Source organism: Hoplias malabaricus, chromosome 7, assembly GCF_029633855.1.
Source record: "Hoplias malabaricus isolate fHopMal1 chromosome 7, fHopMal1.hap1, whole genome shotgun sequence".
NCBI classification, from domain to species: domain Eukaryota; kingdom Metazoa; phylum Chordata; class Actinopteri; order Characiformes; family Erythrinidae; genus Hoplias; species Hoplias malabaricus.
The window spans coordinates 31,522,116-31,529,104 of NC_089806.1; the positions used below are offsets into that span (position 1 = coordinate 31,522,116).

General features: G+C 47.9%; 1 pseudogene; it reads left to right on the forward strand.

Moving 5' to 3' along the window:
* Positions 1–4,841: 4,841 nt before the first annotated feature.
* Positions 4,842–6,989, forward strand: LOC136701810 (zona pellucida sperm-binding protein 4-like; annotated as a pseudogene).

The following is a 6,989-nucleotide window of genomic DNA, read 5'->3' on the forward strand; positions in this document are numbered from 1 at the left end:
GCCCTGTTCTTCGTATGCTTCTTCGTATTGTTTGTTTCGTTTCTTGTGCTCGTTCCTCTTGCTCGTTTCACGCCCGTTTCATGTCCCAGTCGTGTTGTGTTTGTTTTGTTAATTCCCTGTGAATAAAGTCTGTGTTATTAGCGTTTGCGTCCGCCCTCCTTCAGTCCGCACCCCTCATCCCTTATCGGCCCTTACAATAAAGTCAGAATTCTGAGAATATTCTCGGAATAATTCTGAGAAAAATCTTGGAATAATTCTGAGAACATTCTCAGAATATTTCAGTAAAAAAGTCTGTATAATTCAGAGAATATAATCAGAAAATTTTGTGAATCACTGTTTGGGATATAATTTTTCCATAATATGTACACAGACAAAATAATAGTCTTGAGTTGTGAAAGAAGCAGTCAGTGAAGTGAGAATTATTTATTAAACACATCCACACAACATGACGACCCTGTCAGTGCATGCCCTGACCGCAATGCATAAGGCTTTAGTTTATTATACGAGCCTCGTGGGCACCGGAGTTACACTCACTCTGGATCCATAATTTTCGGAATCATTAATTGTATCCTGTGAAACTACATGCCATGTGTCCGTGCACCGATTCAGGGTTTAAATACCAATCACTATGTGGTCCTGATGTGGAAAAAATGTTTTTATTCCTGAAATCTATACCATAGTTACACCGTTTCTCTGACAATTACACTGTGTCTGCCCCTTTATAAGTGCAGTGAATTATTCAGAGATTATTCTCAGAATTGATCTTAGATTTTTTTCAGGATTATTCAGATAATATTCTCAGAAATCTGACATTGTTCTCTGAATTTGCCGTGGCCTTCAAACTCCATCATATAAAACATAGATCACAGTCCTTGAATGTAATGGCTAAATCTCAAATGGCTCAGAATCTTTGTACAAAGTGCACTATGAAAGACCTGAAATATTGGATCCTGCACTCAAAGTGTGAACAATATGCTTAAAAAACTGCAAAGTCAGATTTAGGAATATGTTGTTCAATGCTAGATAGAAAATGCATTATTTTTATTGTAGATTGTCACATCCTGGCACTTTCCTGTTTGTTTTCCTCTTCCATGTGGCTCTGTCTGTTTGTTGTCATTCCTAGCTCCGCCCTCGTTTCACTCTAACCTCCGCCTCTTTTGTCATTGTCCCTCGTTATCTGTGTCAGGTGTGTCTAGTTAAGTTCGTTTATTTAAGCCCTCTTCCCTCACTTCCTGTTATCGGTCATTTTGTTTCATTGTGTTTGTGTTTGGTTTTGTTCATGTGTTGTTCTCTTGCTCGTTCTGTTTCCCAAACGTTTTCGTAGTCTTCGTTTCTTGTTGTCTCCTGCCTGTTTCATGCCCCAGTCTAGTAGTGTTATTTCGTGTTTCTACTCTAGTTCGTTTGTTTTGTTATCTCTCTATTAAATTCTGTGTTGTAGCGAGTGTGTCCGCCTCCCTTAAAATCTACTCCTCACACCCCCGTGACAGAATGACCGATCAAAATAAGGACACAGCTAGCATGGACTACCCATTTAGGAGAGGTGTAATTCGCCGGACTCCGTTCCGCACAGGCCCCAAAGATCCCGTGGAGGAGGCGTTAAGAGCGGCCTCGGAATGGAGCCAACGGCTGCAGCTCATCTCCGGTGCGGTTCCTTTTCCCCGAACAGAAGACTCGATTCATGAATCGAGTAATTGCTCCAGCGGGAATCGACGGAGCCGGAGGAGAAAGCAGGCTGGAGTCTCCCCTTCGCTGGAGGATTATCCCCTCAGGTCCGGGGAAATTCTTGGGGGGGGGGTTATGTGTAGGGGCTGTTAGCCTCTTACCTCAGGACAACGCAGGTAAGGCTAACAGGGGCGCATCTCTGGGGGAATCCCTCAAGAGTGCGCCCATCAGACCCCCTAAACCCGATAAACCCTCAACTCGTGCTCGGCGAGCAGCACGAGCACCTGCCTCGTTGGACGCCTCAGCTCCAGTTTCCGAGAGCACGGCGCCAACAGCTGCTCCAGTCTTCGTAAGCGCAGCTCCTCCAGCCGCGCCTGTCTCCTTGAGCGCAACGCCTACGGCCGCGCCTGTCTCCTTGAGCGCAACGCCTACGGCCGCGCCTGTCTCCTTGAGCGCAACGCCTACGGCCGCGCCTGTCTCCTTGAGCGCAACGCCTACGGCCGTGCCTGTCTCCTTGAGCGCAACGTCTACGGCCGTGCCTGTCTCCTTGAGCGCAACGCCTACGGCCGCGTCTGTCTCCATGAGCGCAGCGCCTACGGCCGCGTCTGTCTCCCTGAGCGCAGTGCCTACGGCCGCGCCTGTCTTCCTCAGCGCGGCGCTTCCGGCCGCGCCTGTCTCCATGGACGACGTCGCAGATTCCTCTGTTTCCATGGACGTCGTCGCTAAGACCCCAGTTCCTAAGCACCGCTCTGCGCTCACTCCTGACCTCCAGGAGAAGCTTACAGGCCTCATGGCACGCCTGGAGCTCTCCTTGAAGGCGGCGTCCGCCTCTCCTGTCTTCGAAAGAGCGACGCCCGCCTCTTCTGTTTCCGTGGACGACGTCGCAGCTTCTGCCTCCGTGAACGTCGTCGCACATCTTTCTGCCTCCGTGGATGACGTCGCACATTCTTCTGCCTCCGTGGATGACGTCGCAGATCCCTCTGCCTCCGTGGACGTCGTTGCAGATTCTTCTGCCTTCGTGGACGACGTCGCAGATTCCTCTGCCTCCGTGGACGTCGTGGCACTTTCTCCAGTCTCCGTGGACGACGTCGCAGATTCCTCTGCCTCCGTGGACGTCATCGCAATTTCTCCAGTCTCCGTGGACGACGTCGCAGATTCATCTGCCTCCGTGGACGTCGTCACAGTTTCTCCTGTCCCCGTGAACGTCGGCGCACATTCTTTTGTCACCTTGGACGACATCGTAGGGTCCCCTGCCTCCGTGAACGACGTCGTCGCAGTTCCGTCTGCCTCCGTGAACGACGTCGTCGCAGTTCCGTCTGCCTCCGTGAACGACGTCGTCGCAGTTCCGTCTGCCTCCGTGAACGACGTCGTCGCAGTTCCGTCTGCCTCCGTGAACGACGTCGTTGCAGTTCCGCCTGCCTCAGTGGACGTCGTCGCAGTTCTGCCTGTCTCCGTGGACGTCACTGCAGGTTCCCCTGTCTCCGTGGACGTCACTGCAGGTTCCCCTGTCTCCGTGGACGTCACTGCAGGTTCCCCTGTCTCCGTGGACGTCACTGCAGGTTCCCCTGTCTCCGTGAACGTCACTGCAGGTTTTGTGAGTACGGCTCCTTCAGCTGCTCCTATCTCTGTGACTTTGGCTTCGGCCGTTTCTGCTCATGAGACTGTGGCTACGGCGATTTCTAATCCAGTGACTGTGGCTCCGGCCATTTCTGAACCTGTGACTGTGGCTCCGGCCCCAAGGACTTCGAGGCCAATCCCCAGAACTGTACCCAGGCTGGCACCTTGGACAGTCCCTTGGACTTTTGCCAGTCCTGGGTACCCTGCAGTTGTATTTGTTCCTGTATCTGTCCCTGTTCTGGTTCCTGTCTCTGTCCTTGTCCCTGTGCCCGTGTCAGCCTTGGTCTCCGTTCCAGTCCCTGTCACTGTATTCATGCCAGTCTCTGTTAATCTCTTGGTTCCTGTTCCCCTGCCTAGTCCAGTCCAGTACACTGTTAAACCCTTTGTCCAGTCTCATGTCCAATTCCCTGTTAGTCCTCTCCAGTCACAAATTAAACCCTCTGTCCAGACCCATGTCCAGTTCCCAGTCCCATCACCTGTCTTGTCACGTGTATCTGCTCCTGTTCCGTCTCAGTCCCCATTTAGTGTTCAATCAAAGGTCCAGTCACGTGTGTTTTCTCCTGTCTTCTCTCGTTTCCCTTCTCCATCCTGAGTCTTTTCTAGTTTCGTTTTTTGTCTTGTTCTTCTGGCCCCCTCCTGCGCCTGCTCCTGGAGAGTATAGTTTTTCGCGCTCCGGGAGTTGGGGGGGGGGGCGTCTGTCACATCCTGGCACTTTCCTGTTTGTTTTTCTCTTCCATGTGGCTCTGTCTGTTTGTTGTCATTCCTAGCTCTGCCCTCGTTTCACTCTAACCTCCGCCTCTTTTGTCATTGTCCCTCGTTATCTGTGTCAGGTGTGTCTAGTTAAGTTTGTTTATTTAAGCCCTCTTCCCTCACTTCCTGTTATCGGTCATTTTGTTTCATTGTGTTTGTGTTTGGTTTTGTTCATGTGTTGTTCTCTTGCTCGTTCTGTTTCCCAAACGTTTTCGTAGTCTTCGTTTCTTGTTGTCTCCTGCCTGTTTCATGCCCCAGTCTAGTAGTGTTATTTCGTGTTTCTACTCTAGTTCGTTTGTTTTGTTATCTCTCTATTAAATTCTGTGTTGTAGCGAGTGTGTCCGCCTCCCTTAAAATCTACTCCTCACACCCCCGTGACATAGATACATGCCATTCTGAGTTTTATTGGGTCATAAATTACTTGAGGTTCGGCCATTTTGTGAACACTTTTAGAACCGTGATTAGCCATTTTATTCTGAATTATAATCACAAAGATTTTTGCTGAGGTTCTAACCAAATGTATAATTTATTTATAGCGGTTTCTGCATTTTAAATATATTTAGTTCTCATAACCCGACAGCTCGTACCTTTTGTATTTTACTTCAGCTGATGAAAGGCAAAATTAGCAGCCGGCAGAATAATGACAGAATTTGTCTACTCATGACCCCCAACAGACTCATCACAGAATTTCTCAGGATCATGGATTTACCAGGCTGGAACACAATTTCCTGTTAATTAGGAGGTTGGGCTTTTGACAAATTGGCAGGAAAACAAAATAAAAGCTCTGAATGAGGACAACTTGTTATTCCTTTGGGATAGCAGCAATAATGTGGTTTAGTGTAGTGTTTGGCATCCTATATGGTCATGTAAGCTTTGCTGCAGTTTACCAATGGGGTCCACAGTCTGTGAAGCAGCCTCAGATTCCTTCAGCAGCTATTCCTCTTACTAGTGGTACTAAGCCAGTGGTGAGCATTGATAAATGTAGAGTGGATAATGTTTTCGGGGTTCCTTGTGGAGAACCTAGCATAGATGCTGCTCACTGTGCTGCAATAAACTGCTGTTTTGATGGACACAACTGCTACTATGGGAACACTGGTAAGTTGGTTTAGGCAATCTTCTGATACTGTGGCTGAATCCTGTTGCTTGAGGTATTCCTGAATTCTGTTGATGGCTGTTTTTTTTCTTGTTCCTAGTGACTGTCCAGTGCACAGTAGATGGCCAGTTTGTACTGGTGGTGGCCAGGGATACAACACTGCCCAGACTGAGCCTGGATTCAATCAGCCTATTGGGAGGAAGTAATGGCTCCTGCAGTGCTGTGGATTATACTGCAAGCTTTGCTATTTACCAGTTTCCTGTGACTGCTTGTGGCACAATAGCAGTGGTTTGTATTGGAACATTTCAGTTTCAGGTAGCTGGGTCTTGTACATGTGGGGAATATGCCATGATTGTGTATCCACTTGTCTCCTTCTTCCAGGTGCTAGGTGACTATGTGGTCTATGAGAACAAAATGTCCTCCTCCTATGAAGTTGGACTAGGACCACTTGGAGCAATCACAAGAGACAGCCATTTTGAGTGAGTAGAACCACCTGCTTCTTGGCAATTATTTGTTTGTGGATGGAGGCTTTGGTAGCAGTCTCCTGAGGGGTGGTTGTTGTCAATATATAATTTGAGCAATGCAGCAGTGCTCTTAAGACCAAGCCCATTGAATTACATTTGTTGAATCAGGTGTGCTTCTGCTTGTTTGGATTGGTCTAGTTCCAAATTCTTAAACGTGTACTATCCACAAAGAAGAGTGGAACAAGTGTCTGGATTATTTTATTTATTTTCACCTAGAACATGTACCCTGAACAGATCAGGCATCTCATTGTCCCTTGTAAATGAAATGGTACACTACTGGTCTGTGGGTTATTGCTAACCTCTTGTTTCTATTTTCAAGGCTTTACTTCCAGTGCAGGTATTCTACTACAGCTGTTGAGGCATTGTCTGTTCAGCTTTCTTCCAATGATCCTCTTCTACCTGTAGTTGCTTCTGGACCCCTCAGAGTAGAATTAAGACTGGGCAATGGTCAATGTACTGTCAAGGGCTGTCCACTAGGTAAGGCTCCTGTGTATTGGCATGGATGTATTTTACTTTTCTCTGGTTTCTCCAATTACCTTCTTTCTCAACAGAACAAGTAGCCTATACCTCATACTAGTGATGCTGACTACCCTGTGACTAAGGTTCTGAGGGAGCCTGTGTTTGTGGAAGTGCGCATGTTGGGGAGAACTGATCCCAATATTGCCCTGATCTTGGGACACTGCTGGGCAACATCTTCCCCTGACCCCTTCAGCCATCCTCAGTGGGATCTTCTGGTAGATGGGTGAGTTGTACTGCTACTTTGTGGAGTGCTCTAGTACAGGCTGATACTGATTTGTGTCCTCTTTAGGTGCCCCTACCAGGGTGATCGTTACCTGACCATGCCAATTCCAGTTGATGGGTCACCTGGTCTCCAGTTCCCTAGCCATTACAAGCGCTTTGTCCTCAAGATGTTCACGTTTGTGGATCCTGCCTCTATGGCACCTCTGCAACAGACGGTAACACTTTTGGATTATTCAAATTGTACAGGGAAACGAGGTGTCCTTTACTGAGTGGTTTGCTCTTTTTCAGGTGTATATCCACTGCAGCACATCTGTATGTCAGCCAACTGCTGCTCAATCTTGTGTGCCGAGCTGTACCAGACAAAGTAAGTTGAACACATTATCTTTAGGAATGTATTTGTTTTTTTTCTGTCTGGCATGACTAAATGAATTTCATGTGAACACTTCCTCCACCCCAACAGGGAGAGATGTGTCTGCAGCAGAAAGGACTTCTCGAGTTACTGTAGTAGTGTCCAGTGGAGAAGTGTGTTATGTTAAGCCCAGATCTGTCCCCTCAACTTAAGTGAAGTGCCATGCCTCATGAAATAAAGATCTTGATTTTGA